This window comes from Vipera berus (genome assembly GCF_964194415.1).
Source record: "Vipera berus genome assembly, chromosome: 11".
In the NCBI taxonomy this organism is placed as follows: domain Eukaryota; kingdom Metazoa; phylum Chordata; class Lepidosauria; order Squamata; family Viperidae; genus Vipera; species Vipera berus.
The window spans coordinates 1,475,995-1,490,449 of record NC_138214.1 but is presented as its reverse complement, the minus strand read 5'-3'; positions in this window follow the sequence as shown (position 1 = coordinate 1,490,449).

Sequence of the window (14,455 nt, the reverse complement as noted above, 5' to 3'; positions counted from 1 at the left end):
CCTCCTCCGGGGCGCCACCGTTGCGCACGCGCCGAGGGAAAAGGGGAAGAAAGGGAAACGCCCCTAGGGGGGAGGAAGGTCGGAGAGGCGCGTGCGCAGAAGCCCGCGCGACGGTTGAGATGAGGCCAACAGCCTATCTCCTGTGTGGGAGAAGAGCCGCGCATGCGTATTTGCTTCCACTTCCCGGGAAGGGTTGAAGTGGGGCTTCTACGCAGGCGCATCGAAAAGGAAGCGGGCGCCCGACGCAGCTGCGAAACTACTGAGCATGCGCGACGGTTTCTCTTGTTATTTTTAATCCATTCGGTGTCGGGACTACTTTCAAATGCATTCCGATCAGCCGGGAATTTAAATGATTTATTTAAAGTACAATTGTTTCATTGCTTTGAAGAAGAAAAAAACAGAAAACCACGCGTCCCTTTATGTATGTACGAAAAGTAATGAGGTCCCGTGGTGTCTGATGCCACACACGCTGGGCGTGCAAACACGTGTGGACAGAAAATCGGCGCATTTAAAACTTTTGCGGGCTTTTTGTGCTGCAAAGCAACTGCGCCTCTTGAGCTGCGGAAGGGCTCCCCCTCCTGGCCGAGGACGGCCCTGACAAGCAGACTCCAAATAAATGGAAAAAAGGAAATTTAAACCGCCAGGAAGACTTTCTTCTAGGCTTTTTGCTGGCTGGGGAATTCTGGGAGTTGAAGTCCACCCCTCTTCAAGTAGCCAAGTTTGAAAAACACCTCTTTTTCTACAGGATTGAAATGCAAGGTAGCCACATAACGTGCATTGGATGGAAACCTATCTAACTTCCCACCTGCCAGCATCTTTAAAAAACAAATCTGGCTTGCCAGCCCTTTGCAAATGCTTACCATACACCGAGGCTAGCTTCCACCTGCCACACTTGGGCTTCATGAGAAATGGAAACGAGGACAACAGGATTTGCTTCTTTATGGCTTATGCCCTCGGCCGATTGGACAAGCTTCGGCAAACAGGAATGAGCAAATTTACTGCCTAGCATGAAGTTCAAACCTGCCTCCAATGAAGCAGGACCTGATGCCTTGCTAGACAAGGAGGAGCATTTACAAAACTCAGGAGCTGGGTTTACACACTAAACTAAACAAACCACGTTTGAAGGGTGTGAATGCTGCAATCTCTCAATTTAGCCTACCTCACAGGATTGTCGTATGGTTCAAATGAAGTTGGGAGGGGGGAACTGCTTTTTCTTGGAGGGCTTGCATACAAGAACACTGGTAATTGCTGGGGGGGGGTGTCACATTCTCCAATGGAAAGATTATGCAAAAGCATAAAGAGGGACGCATGCTGGTTTTGCAAGCCAGGGCTAATCAACTGCCCCCTTTCCAGCCTGCTTGCCACATTCTGTTTCCTCCCCCTCCTCTTTTTTGCACCAGCTCCCCAGCTGGGCAAAGGTGCAACAAAGCTTTTTTTTCCCCTCACTCTTCTTGGAAACAAAATGGAAATGACTGTGGACAGGCTACTGTGGCATCTACACACAAAATTATTTGCTCAACCTTGTTTTCCCTACCATATTATAAGCCATCTCCAAAGGGAGGGGGAGAGAGAAGGTTGTTTCAAGCCAACAATATGGATAGTGAACCAGGTTGTAGAAATGGGTGTAAAAAGTGATGGTTTTGTCCTTTTCCAGCAGCTGAAAACCCCAGAAGGTCCCAACTCACAAAGCTGGTGTATGGTGTGGGACCACAATTCCCCAACTCCTCTGCCTGCAGATATTTGGACCTCAGCAGAGAGAAAAAAAATTCCTTTAGGTCAACTCAAATGCTGAGGATTTATTAGTGGCTAGATAGGGATTTTAGCAACAATGCAAGAAATTTACAACTGGTTTTTCCTTGTGGTTTTTAGAAACTTCCCATTTACTCTTATAGACTCTACTGGGATCAGATTTCTGTTGCTAAGCAAGTTGGTTGTGAAGTGAGTCACAGCCGATTTGATCTTTTAGCCGTGGTTGTTAATTGAGTCACTGCAATTATTAAGTGAATCACGTGGTGGGGAACTCTGGGATTCTCTAAACCAGCTGGCTCAGGAATTCTGGGAGTTAAACTCCACGAGTCAAAAGAGCCAAGGTTGCCTACTCCTGGTCTAAGCTATAGTCAGCAATCAAAGCAATACCCACCAAAACTGTGAAACTGGCCAAACTTTTTCACCCTAGGTCTTCCTAAATAGCAAAAATTGTATGTGTGCTTGTGTGTGTGCAAACATTCTACCAAGTCTCTCATCATGATCAAATTATTCCTCATGATTGGAAGAGAGAAAACCAGGAATGCAAAAGATGGTTGAAATCTTGCAAAATGTTTGCCAAACCCAAACCTCTTTCTTGCTCTCCCACCTTTGGGAACCTTTTAAAAGGCAGTCTTTTGCTCTAAAATCTTTCAGGGGCCGGAGACAAAAGGCTGCCCTCCTGCTGACCTTTGGAACTGGGTGACCATTCTGAGCCAGAGGGACCAGGAGGGGATGAAGGCAGCCTATTGACCGGCCCAAGGCTGCTGCCCCAAAGAGCCAGAAGCACACAATGAAACCCCCCCAGCTGCTTTTGTGCCTCGATGTCGGTCAAGAATGGACATCCGACATCCACTTCGCTCTCTTTGCTGTCTCTGAACGGCAAAATAAGGCGAGGATCACAAAATCTCTCTTTGCACATTGCAGTATTGATTCAAGACAAGAACATTTGCAGCAATACCTCGAGAAGTGGTCAGGAGGAGTTTTAGGCTGGGGAAAAATAAAATGTGGCCTTTTCTGGGACATAAAACCTCTGAAAAACAGATTTATGGCTATTCTTTGGTGCCTAAAAGTTTCATTTTGAGAAGGGGTCTTGGAAGGCAGCTGCTTTGGAAGTTGGCATTCTCTGGGTGTTAAGATTGAAAAGGAAGCTTGTATTTTTGTGTGTGTGTCAAAGAAATAGCTGCAATAGGTTACTTAAGAGTAAGCTAAGCCGCTCTAAGGTAGCTGGATATACCCAGACTATCTGGTTTTATGCCATGCACACGTTTTATTGTGGAATAACTCACCATGGGCTGTGTTTTGAACACGTAAAAGCCATCCATTGTAGTTTTTAAACTGTAATGACTGGGAACATTTTGTCAGCCACCATAGGTAGAGCAGATCATGAAATTATTTTTGCTGGGAGATAAATTACTTTGGTTGAAATGGTCTCTAATATAGTCTTACACTTACAACTATTCATTTAGCAACTGTTCAAATGGCCCTGAAAAAAGTGACTTATGACCAGTCCTCACACTTAACGGCCATTGCAGGCTCAAGGTCATGTGTTCAAAATTAGGGCGCTTGGCAACCAGCATGTATTTATTTACATTGGGATACCCTGGGTTTATGGGATTGCCAGTTGAGATCCTCCCCCCACCCTCTTCCCTCTTCCTCCCTTGTGGTGACACAGTTTAAAAGCACACCAAAAGTAAAATAAATACTTGAATTTTAATTCTAAACAGAACTTTGCTTTCACCCAGAGTAACAACAAAAAGTAATATCTATACAATAGTCACAATAATAGCAAAGTTGCAAGGGACCTTGGAAGTCTTCTAGTCCAACCCCGTTCAAGCAGGAGTCCCTGTGCCATCCCAGTAAAATGGATGTCTAATCTCTTCTGAAAAACTTCCAGTGTTAAAGAACTACAAGCTGTTCTACTGATTAATTGCTCTGTCAAGAAATTTCTCCTTAATTCTAGCTTGGATCTTTCTTCCATCCATCCCTTCTTGTCCTGCCTTCAGGTGCTTTGGAGAATAGATTTGACCTCCCCCCATTGCCCCTCGAATATTGGAAGATCGCCATCATGTCACCCCTAGTCCTTCTCTTCCTTAAACTGGACATACCCACTTCCTGCAACTGTTCATCTAAGGTCTTTGAGGCCATAAATCTTTCCCTTCTTTGTTCTACAACTTGCTGCTTACTTGGATAGCAGCATAAGAACATGATAAATTACAAATGACTGGTTTTTTGGTGCTTTCTACCCTGCCTGAGCCTCTGTGCGGTTTATAGGCTGTTAGAACACGTGTGTGTGTGTGTGTGTGTGTGTGTGTGTTTGAACCATCCTTGCAGATTACCAAATGCAAGGCTTTGTGTTCTGCCGGTCGGTCGGCTCCCCCTCCCTTCCCCCAACCCCTCTTCCCCACATACTTCTCCCCAACCCCCAGCCCCACATTCTTCATTGCTTACAACAGAAGGATGCACTTTGCTTGACCTTTGAAGCCTCTGACCACTGGGAATTCAAAAGAGTGGAGACACCAAGAGGTACCATTGTCCGGCCAAATGAGCTTCGTTGAGGGGCAAGCAGCCAGATTCCACAATCAAATCCCTGTTTGCCGGAGCATTTCCATGAAAAAAGGAAGGCCAGATAAATGGAAGATTCTGTAAGGTTCTTGAAGATGCAAAATGTCTCCCTCTAAGTTTAGGGTAAACAAAGAAGGAAGGGAAGGGAAGGTTGACTTGAGTTGTGACCCGCCACCACCTTCAGTTACAAGACGGGGGAAAAAGTCCTGCATGGTTTGGTGAGGGATTGCTTCTCAGGTCTGCAAGCAGGAAAGGCAAAAAATTACTTGCTAAAATAGTCTTGAAATCTGTGTTCCTCTGCCGGAGGTCCTGTAGATCAGGGGTCCCCAACCTTGGCAACTGTTAAGACCTGTGGACTTCAACTCCCAGGGTTGGGGACCCCTGCTTTAGATAACCCTCTGCAATACTTACCCACCTAAGCACAGGAGAACTTGCTTAGAATTGGTCTTCTGCAGGGCTTACAATGTTGCTAGATGCCTTCAAATCGATGGGATCCATTGAATTTAATACACTTGGTCTACTTTTAACTTAGTTTAATGTGCTCACCCACGCACTGGTTTGTTAGCATGTTGTCCCAACTGGCCAAGTGTGGTTCATGGAACATGAGAACAGTTCTTATCTGGTGCGCTGATTACAGGTATCCTTAAATCCCATCAAGGGCAAACACTTATGTTTTATTTATAAGTATTTCTGGAAAAAATATTGCCTGTTAATTTGTGGAGAACTAGTTAAGTCCAAGGAAGAGCAACATGTGGCATATTTGCAGGGCGAATCAAAGCAAAGTTGAAAAAAAATGTGAAAGCAGAAGTATACTTTATGGTGGGAAAGTGTAAACGTGACATCTTGGCTACATCTTGGAACTCAGTTGCAAAGATAGAGAGATCAAAATATACAATAATAAACCATTCGACCACTGCAAACATCTGAGTTATAATAAACACAGTCACCGAAAAAATGACTTCAACTTTTGAATATATCCACTTTACACAAAATACAGAATATTGCTTTTTTGAATTGTTAAATCAATTAGAAATGGGCTTATTTTCCAACAAAATTGCAGACAGCAAAAGTTTCATAAACTAATGTGCAACAGAAACAAAGAATTAACTTACATCACGTCCCTAAATATCACAGCCACATGAACTGCAGCAGAATTCTCCCAAAATTGCACTAATATTCTTAACAGGTACAAGTAGACTTTGATACTACCAAAATATTTAATAACCGCTTTTAATTTTTGTCTGCTCATGACAATTTCTGCACACTCATTGCAGGCTGAATCAGAATAACAAGCAGAAAAAGGATGGTAAAAGTCTTTGTGGGAGTTGATGTTTTTCCTTTTAGGTTGATGGTCCTTTTTTTAGACTATTCAGAAATTAAAAATAAAAGCTCAGGAGAAATATATTAGAGTTTTTGAGGGTGATCATCATTTTTGATAAGACTATCCATTCTCCAATTTAGGCACCCAAGCTTCAGTTTCACCACCCTTCAAAGTCACTTTTTTCCCCTCAACTAATTTAAAAACTAGGTCAATAGATAACTTATATATTCCATGCCACTTTGAAGTGATGTTTCCTTCACATTGCAGTTGTTTGACCAGTCTGCAAATATAGCTGATATTGTAAGCTTGGTTTTCCAAGGAAGAAGGGAGACACAAATAAAGTTGCAAAATTATCAGTTTTCCAGTTTTTCCAGATAAAGGGGCTGCTTTTATAACTTTTACAGAAATAAAACCTTTGTGCTTTTCCCCGTGCATAACTGAGAGGGTCTAAATATACAGCGTTTAATTTTCCTTGTAAACTTTGTAAGTTATTTGATGAATGATGAGAGGCTGTGTTCTAAATTCTTAATGGAGACTAGTAAAGAACATGGATTGTAGCTGTATATTCTAAATGACAAAATCATTGCAATAATTAAGCTACTGAGGTTATCAATACTTTTATTTTCAAAGGTTTTCTGTTCTCGCCGAGTAGTTCTTGAAACACTTTATGCACTAACTATAACAAATATATATTTCTAATACGCTTTATCTGTTTGCAGATGTTTGTAAATGGAGAAGGATTAGGGCACTTTAATTTTGGAATGTTATAATTTTCAAAATTCTGGCATCTGGGATTGCATTATTTTTTTCTCTTCTAATTGACAAGTAAATGTGTCTCAAAGAGTTATTTAAGAACTGTGAGATATGAAACAAAAAAGCATTTTTGTTCCTGCACAAAATGACATTTCTACCTTGTTCTTTCTCTCTTTAACCCAGAGCCTTTGTTGAAGGAATCTTGAATTTGGGGCTTAAGTTGGCCCCTTCTTTTGTCAAATATTCTCAGTGAAAACCCAATCAGGATGCAGTTGCCCAAAACTCGGTTTCACCTAAACTGACTTTAGAAGGTAAAAAGAGAAATTAAACATTGGAGAGTAACAGCTAAACATTTGATTTCCTTGAGAATTTTCCCGTTTTTGTTTTTTAATTGCCGATAGTTAGAATGAAGATCTTCCTTTTTATTTCCTCATTTTAGGAAAGTCTTCCTTGTCACTTTATTTCAAAATCAGACGGAAGCTGCCGCTCCCCGAGGAATGTTATACTGAGCAAGGTAAGACTTTAAAAATAGATTATTAGGATGATTTGTCAGGAGGTAAGAAAATAAACAGCTTTGAGGACTCCAGTCAGGGTTATATATCTACAATTCTTGTTAACAGAGATTATGAGATACTTTTCAGTTTTAATTTCTAATACTTACCATGTATAAATAGATAAATAATTCTTTAAAAGCTGCTGTCTATATGGGATACGCTTTTTTGTCCCATCTCTGAAACAATGACTACTAAAAGAAAGCAGAAACCGCCTGTGGGTACCTTGTAGGTCTTCTACGCATCACAGACAGGACTATTTCCTTAACATTAAAAACTGACAGGTTTATTTATTTTTATTCCTTTTAATTTTAAAAATGGCTAGTGCCTGTTTCCCACAAAAGGCAGCGCTTTCCTTGCAGGATTTCCCGGTTGCAAAGCTCTCTTCACAAGGTAGAAAAGCAGATTTTCCCTCGGTGGGAGGCTCAGAGGGGTGGTCTGGGCGTTGGGGGTTGGGGAGGTGACGGGGTTAGCAGGCTTAGCTTTTAGCCCCAGCCTGGCTACAAGGCTGATTTTAAGGCGGGGGAGGGGCGGTTTGCAGGAAGAGGTCACATGCCTTTTGCAGGACCGCGGCTCTGGGGGGGGGGGCGGAGGGGTTCTTTTGTTCTGCCTTTTGGGAGAGGCCATGGGGGGGTGTTGGGGAGAATAACCTGGGCTTTTCAGTGGGGGGGGCGAATCAATGCTCCGACTGGGAGGGTTGCAAAAATAAGGGAGGGGAACGGAGCGGCCCCTTTCTTTTGGCAAACGGTGGATTTTTACGCAAAGCGAAGTTTTGCGCGCTTTTATTTTTTATTTTAATTCCATTGCTATCCCGCCCTTCTCCGAAGACTCAGGGCGGCTTACAAGCTTAGCAGTAGCCTTCATTCTATGGATATGCCTGCTTATTAGCGCTTTGCGCGGGATTCACGGAGGAGAGGGGCTGGGGGCCAGCACATGCCCTTTTGGGATCTCGGCGGGGGGGGGGGGAGGCGGAACCGCTTCGCTTTCCTCCGAGGAGCTCTGGCTTAGGAAGCGCTTTTGGCCCAGGCGGAGGGAGCCGGCAGCGCAAGTCAGGGCGGAATCTGGGGGAGACGCGCGCGCCTCTCGCGAGCTGGGCTGCTCAGGCTCGGGCCCCGGCCGGTCCACAGCCCGACCGGCGGGGAACTGGGCGTCGCTTGGGCTCCCGAGGGCTCTCCGCTCCTCCCCATCATCCCCAGGCGACCCGGCCCCCTCCGGCCATTTAAAGCCCTGCCCGCCCCCCCGCCCGCCCCAGAAGGCGCAGCCGGCGGGGGGGCTCCGGGGGAGGGCTCAGCCCGGCCTGCCGTTGGCTGAGCCGGGCGCGCCGCGGCGGCAGGACACAATTAATTATGCTAATGAGCGGGGAGCGGATGTGCGTCCTCCCCTCCTCTTCTGGGGGCTGGTTGGCAAGAGGGGACGCCCCGCGCGGTCACGTGACCGCCTCTTCGCGCCACTTTCGTAAATCTGCCTTTCCCCCCCCAACTCCAGCCTTTCGCTCCGGAGCTGCAAGGTAGCGTCCTGCCCTCGCGCGCTTCCCCCGGGCCTTCGCGCGACGGGGCGGCGGCGCTCCGGGAGGGCCCGGCGGGGGTCAGCGCCGACCGCCTGGCGCACGCGGCACCTGTAGGAGGGCGGCCCGGGCTGCGCCTCGCCCCGGCACGGGAAGGGCGCCCCGCGGCGATGCCGCCCGACGGCGCGGGGCCCTTGGCGGCCGGGGCCGGCGCGGGGGCCGGGCGGCAGCGGAGCCCCCGAGGCCCCTTCTTGGCTGGGGCTCCCGGCGGCCGGCCGGAAAGTTTGGCGGGGCGGGGGGGGCGCCGCTCGCAGCCTTTCTGCGGGGGGGGCGTTGCTGGCGGGGAGGGGAGGGGGCGCGGGGGGCCCGGGCCACGTCTCCATTGTTTCGCCTGCACATGGCGGGGCGGGGCGGGGCGGGGGCGGCGTGCCTCGGCTCGTCTTCGCTCGCCCGGCAAGGGCGGGCGGGCGGGCGGGGGGGGGGCGGCGGGAGGGGCAGTGCGCATGAGCGCGCCCGCGAGGCACGCCGGGGCTGGTAGTTCCCAGGCGGGCAGCACGCGCAGCGGGAGGAGGAGGAGGAGGAGGCGACGCCGCCCCGGGACCCGTCGGGCGCGGCTGCTGGAGCGGGGCCCTGCTTGGCGAAGGCCGGGGCGCCCCGTTGCCGCGCCTCCGCCCGGGAGCTCCCGCCCAGCGCCCCTGCGAACTTTTGCCGGGCAAAGCCGGGCCGGGGTCCCTCGTGGCGCTGGGACAAAGGGCCCCTGGGAGGCGGCTCCACGGACCCGGCCGGGCCGGGGGACGAGGGTGAGCGGGCGGGGGGCTCCGCACCCGCAGAAAGTCTCCGGGCTGGCGGGGGGCGAGGGCTCTGCGGCCCCTTCGGGCGGGGAGGGGGCGCGGGCTTGGCGCGTTTTCGACTCTTTGAATGGAGGACTCGCTTTCCCAGAATGCTCCGGCCTGCCCTTTCTCTTTAATCGCGCCCGGGCGCGCGCCCCCGGCCCTCCCCTGCACGTGGTGCGCCATGCAAGAGCGGGGAGGGGCGCGCTCGGCTGGGCGAAAGTTGCCGCTTCCTCGCGGCGGCGCCCGCGGTCGCTCTCTTGCGCAGCCTCGGGTGCGGAGGGGGCGCCCGGCGGGGGGGCGGCTTTTGTAGGGAGCCTCGTCCCCTCCCGGCCCGGTTGCCCCCCGCCCGGCTTTCTCTCCTTTTGCACGCCCGCCCGGAACTTTTCGGGCTGCTACAGATCTTACGGAAAAGTTGATTTTTTTCCCCCCAGCCAGGCGGAGAGCGCAAAGTCGCCTTTTCCACTTTGGGGCTGAGAGCCCGGCGGCGGCCGCTGCCTCGGGAGAACCTTTTTGCCGCAAGGGTTTGGCTGGGGTGGAGATTCTTTCTTTGGGGGGGCTCTATAAATGCCCGAGCCAGCACAGGGAGGCGGGATTGGTGAACTCGGAGCCATTGTGAAAAAGGCACATTTTCACACGTGCCTTAAGAGCCGCTTTGGGGGAAGCACAGGTTAAAGGGGCTGCAAGCATGTCGGAAAACAGGAGTTGGGGACCTTGGTGCTCAGTATGCGGTGAAGGTATTTTGGATCCCAGATCTAACTTAACCTTTCATAGAGTCTTTAATTTCCACCCACAGAGATGTTCGTGTTGTTGAGTAGTTAGATGGATATCCAGCCTTTTCTCCAGAAGACCAAAGAGAAGTACGCAACGTGGCTTCCTCCAGTTCTTTTGCACCTTGAGAACTTGATGAGGTAGGTTGGCTGAGGGGGGAGGCTGACCCCTAAGCTTCCAGGAAGTCAAATGTGAAGTTGGGTCCCGCGTCCCGCTCTTACTCTGATCAGTTAGGTTGGTCCATGTTGTACAGCAGAAGTGAAGGACCCCGTGACGTTCTCCTTCCAAGAGGACCTCTTTGAACTTGTCCCCCTCTCCACGCAGTTGGTCCTTTCCCCTAGTAGAACCTCAGGCTCAGCTCCAGCATAATCTTTTTAAAAAGGCAATTTTGTTGTCTCCAAATTGAATTCATAGGCCACAGGAGTACCTGGGGATGAGCTCGTGGCCTCTTCCATAATTAATGTTGCGTTGTCATCCTTTTCCTAGAAGGGGGGGCAGTGTTATCAATATATTGCTAATAAGTCTCTTATTACATACAAAATAGAATAAAATTCTTTATTGGTCAAGTGTGGTTGGACACACAAGGAATTTGTCTCCAGTGCATAAGCTCTCAGTGTACATACAAGTAAGAGTGATAATCATGATCCTAGTTGAAGTCTACCTTCTTGGGTATTCTTGATCACCTTGATCCTGAAGAAATCAATTTTTAAAAGCAGCCTGTAATGGGAATGGCTGATTGTCGGTTTATAGAGGACTTTGTGAATTACAACAATTAGTAGCTAGAAACTCCAGGATTCAATTGTCCTTGTGGAGAAACATTTCAACCCCTTTGTGTTCTGTAACCCCATTGAAATTGCTGCTGGATTGAGCCCTCTGGAAGCTGAGTTGGGAATGAGTGAGGAACCTCCGTAGAGCTGTCAATCATACAATAATTGAGGTGGTCAGGATGGGTTCTGCCATGTTTTGTCCTGATTGTGTTCTTTAATGTATCACATTTCTCTTTCTTCCTGTCCCTTTTTTGTCCAGCAGCTACTTTGACAGGACACCGCAGCTTCTCCTCAGAGGAAACCCTCCGGAGCAGAGGTCCTTCGTTGGCCAAGGGAACACGGACAGGAGCCTCCTGAGCTGGAGGCAAGCCGTTGGTGGCGCAAAAGTGCTTACAGTGCAGGTAGTACAATGGTCTCTACTGCAATGTTAGCACTTCAGTGACACAACGGCGCAGTGTGCAGGATGGGTTTTCCTGGTGGAGCTCCAGCAGGCCACAGTTGGGCTCAGATCTCTTCTCCATCCCAACTGGGAGGCCCAAAACGTTTCTTGTGCTAAGGTGCATCTAGTGCAGTTAGTGGACTAGCTTACAATCTACTGCCCTGAGTGCTCCTTCTGGCACACGGAGCTGCCACCTGGTCAGGCGCTGCCCTCCGCAGGTAAAGAGAACATCCAAAATCTTCCATGTTCTCTTGAAAAAGCATTCTGGCCTTCGAGAAACGGGCAGTCGGGGTGGCTGGAAGGAAGCTGTGGTGCTGTTGAGAACGTGGGGGCAGTCTAGATTATCTAAAGGGTTCAAAACGGCTCTTAATTTCATTGATAAACATCGATCTGCTGCCAATCAATCTATAATTGATTAGCCTTGTTCATAGGCCCTGAGTAGACATGTTGGCTGGGGAATTCTGGGAGTTGAAGTCCACCTCTTAAAACATGCTATCTGGGGAGTTTCAGGAGCTGAGGTCCACCCATGGGACTGCTTGAAAAAAAGGCTGCGTTAAGCCATGGGAGTAGTTCATGCAGGAGCAAGACAGGTTTTGGAAAAGGCATATTAAAGGATAACGCTTGAAATGCAATGAGAACGGGAACTTCCTTATCTGGTAAACATGATTCCTTGGATTTGCTTTAACTTAATCCATTTTTACTGAGTAATGGAAATACAGCAAAAAGGAGTCAGAATTAGTTAATTGCACTGCAGCAATTACCTGCAGAGTGAATTCTGCCAAACAGGTAATTGCTGCAAAGCTGATCTGTGGGAAACATTGGTGGAGTCCTGTAAACATCCTGGAAAATTTTTCAGGTAAGTGGCCAAGACGAGGGAGGGAAGAGAGGCGACTAGTTCAGTAGACATTTAAAATTGGTTTGGTCAACTTGTTTTCTGGAGGTTTTGGACTGAAATTCCCATGCTTTTTTGGGGATTGGACTAGATCTCGATCCATAATTGCTTGAAATCTCCTTTTCCTGTTTCCCAGACAAAAGCCTACTTTTTACACCCGGAACTTGCAGAAACACTCAGACGTGGCTCAGACACCTCCTCCTCCACTGAAGCAGAAAGAGGAGGATGGGGGTACAGCAGACTCAAACTTGCAAAGTTCTGTTAGTACCCATGTCAGTCAAAGTAGTTTCAGCCTTCCTGGGGCGTTGACGCCCTGCTCTGGCCTAGCTGACCTTGGGCCACCTTGCTAGAGCGGACCCAAGCTCCTGTTCAAATCCTGCTTCCCCAAAACAATTGGGCTGGTGCCCCCTCGTCCTCAGCACCTCCCGGCATCTGGACTATCAGTGTGCAAAGCTGGTGAACATTCTTCTCGAGGGTGCTGCGCCCAGTTCATCCTGGCAGTGCCAAAGTGCTCATAATGCAGGTAGTTGTACAAGAGCCAGATTCTACTGTAATGTGGGCACTTCCAGTCCTGCTGGATCCTGAGCCGCGTGGCGTCCTCTGCTTCCGGAGCGGCGGCCAAGAAGATCCCTGCTGGTTACGGTGGGTTTTGCTGGTTTGCATCTCAGCTTGGCCTCCGTTGCTGTGCAAATCCATGCAAAACTGACCGTGAGCAGGAAAGGAAGGGGGCAGGCGAAGGTGCTGGAGACTGTCCCCCAAAGGCAGAGGCCGAAGGAGAGGCTCTTCCTCCCTGGGTTGGGATCAGTTGTATTACTCGGACGTCTCTGATCAGTATTGCACTTGTCCCGGCCTGTGGAGGACGAGGGGAGGATCGGCCCTGCGAGGGAGGGCGAGCTGGTGGCCCTGGCAGGAAGCTGTGTGTTGCTGTTGTCGGGTGGATCACGATGCAATTTTGATTAGATTAGCAGGAAGGAAATTGCACGGTATCCATCTGTAAACCGCAGGACCTTCCTGGCTCTGGTGAGTCCTGGGGGTGGGATGGGTTGGGGGAGCAGAAGGGGCGGGCATGGTCCTCTTCGCAAAATAAAATAAAATAAACTGACTTGGATACTCGAAAAGCTGTTTCCTTGCGAACTTCTTAAGGTGGAACGGTGTGAAGGAATAAAGGTTTTGGACTCGGTCGGGTCCCTGCTCGGATGCTTTTCTGTTTCCATTCAGAGTTTGACCTAGGAGTCTCCCGAAGGAAAAGGGAAAGCTTGCGCAGGTAGACCATTCAGATTCAACATTCCAGCTACCGCCTGCAGTCACATGATTGCATGTTTGAGTGCTTGGTTTACTTTTGTGGGGCCCTGTAGCACCCGGGCGTTTGCTTCTGACTTCCAGCAAAACGAATGATGGATTTGCTTAATGACTGCTTCCAAAAAACTTGCAAAAGTGGGTGCAGTCACGTGACACCTCAGTGACCATCAGGACTTATGATAAGAGAATAATCCACTGGCAAACAGTTGGGCTAATTACTCCCCCCCCCCAAGACATTAGAAATGGTAGAATCCATTTTGGGCTTTGGCGGGGCAAGTTGGGAAAGGGGAATCTGATGCTAGAGATAATCTGCAACTGAAAAGAAAGGAAAAAACTTAAGAGGAACCATCAAATTAAACGTAGGGCTTGGGCCTATCCACTAATTAGACTGATGGCTTAATTGGAGCCTGGGTGGAGAGGGGGGGCGGTTTTGAGTTCAAGAGCTACAGGCTGAGTTGTCCCCAGTCCTGTGAAGCAACTGCAAAGCGCCGTAGCTCAGAAGATGCCTCCTGTCACATTGAGCCGTGCTTGCATCTTAATGGTACAAGTCGGCTCTGATAGATTGGAAGACCTCATTCTTCCAGCTTTCAATAAATGAGCTTTGTTTGCGCCAAGCAGGGCCGGATCCTGGTGTTAGAATTCTTGAGGGTGGAATTCAGCCGCTGAATTGTAGCTAATGGAAACTGGTGGCTTTGTGGCACATCAAAAGAGTCATCCTGGGGCCACATCCTTGCTAATGTAACTGCCCACCTTCTGGAATGGAGGAAAAAGAGTTCAGGTTGGGGTTTCATAAAGGAAATCACTGCCATGTTTTGGTGCCCCAAATCTTAAGTGGGTTGGAATGAACAAAGTGAGACTCACTGAGAAATAGGGTATTTGAGTATGAATGGTGCTTAAGGGAGCACCAGGGTTTCAGTTCAGACTTGTTAAGTACTGTGGCTAATGCAGTTTGGACAGCTCCATAAAGTGATGGAGTAACTAGTTCATCTTAACAGTCTGTACTTTATTGATGCAGTTAGT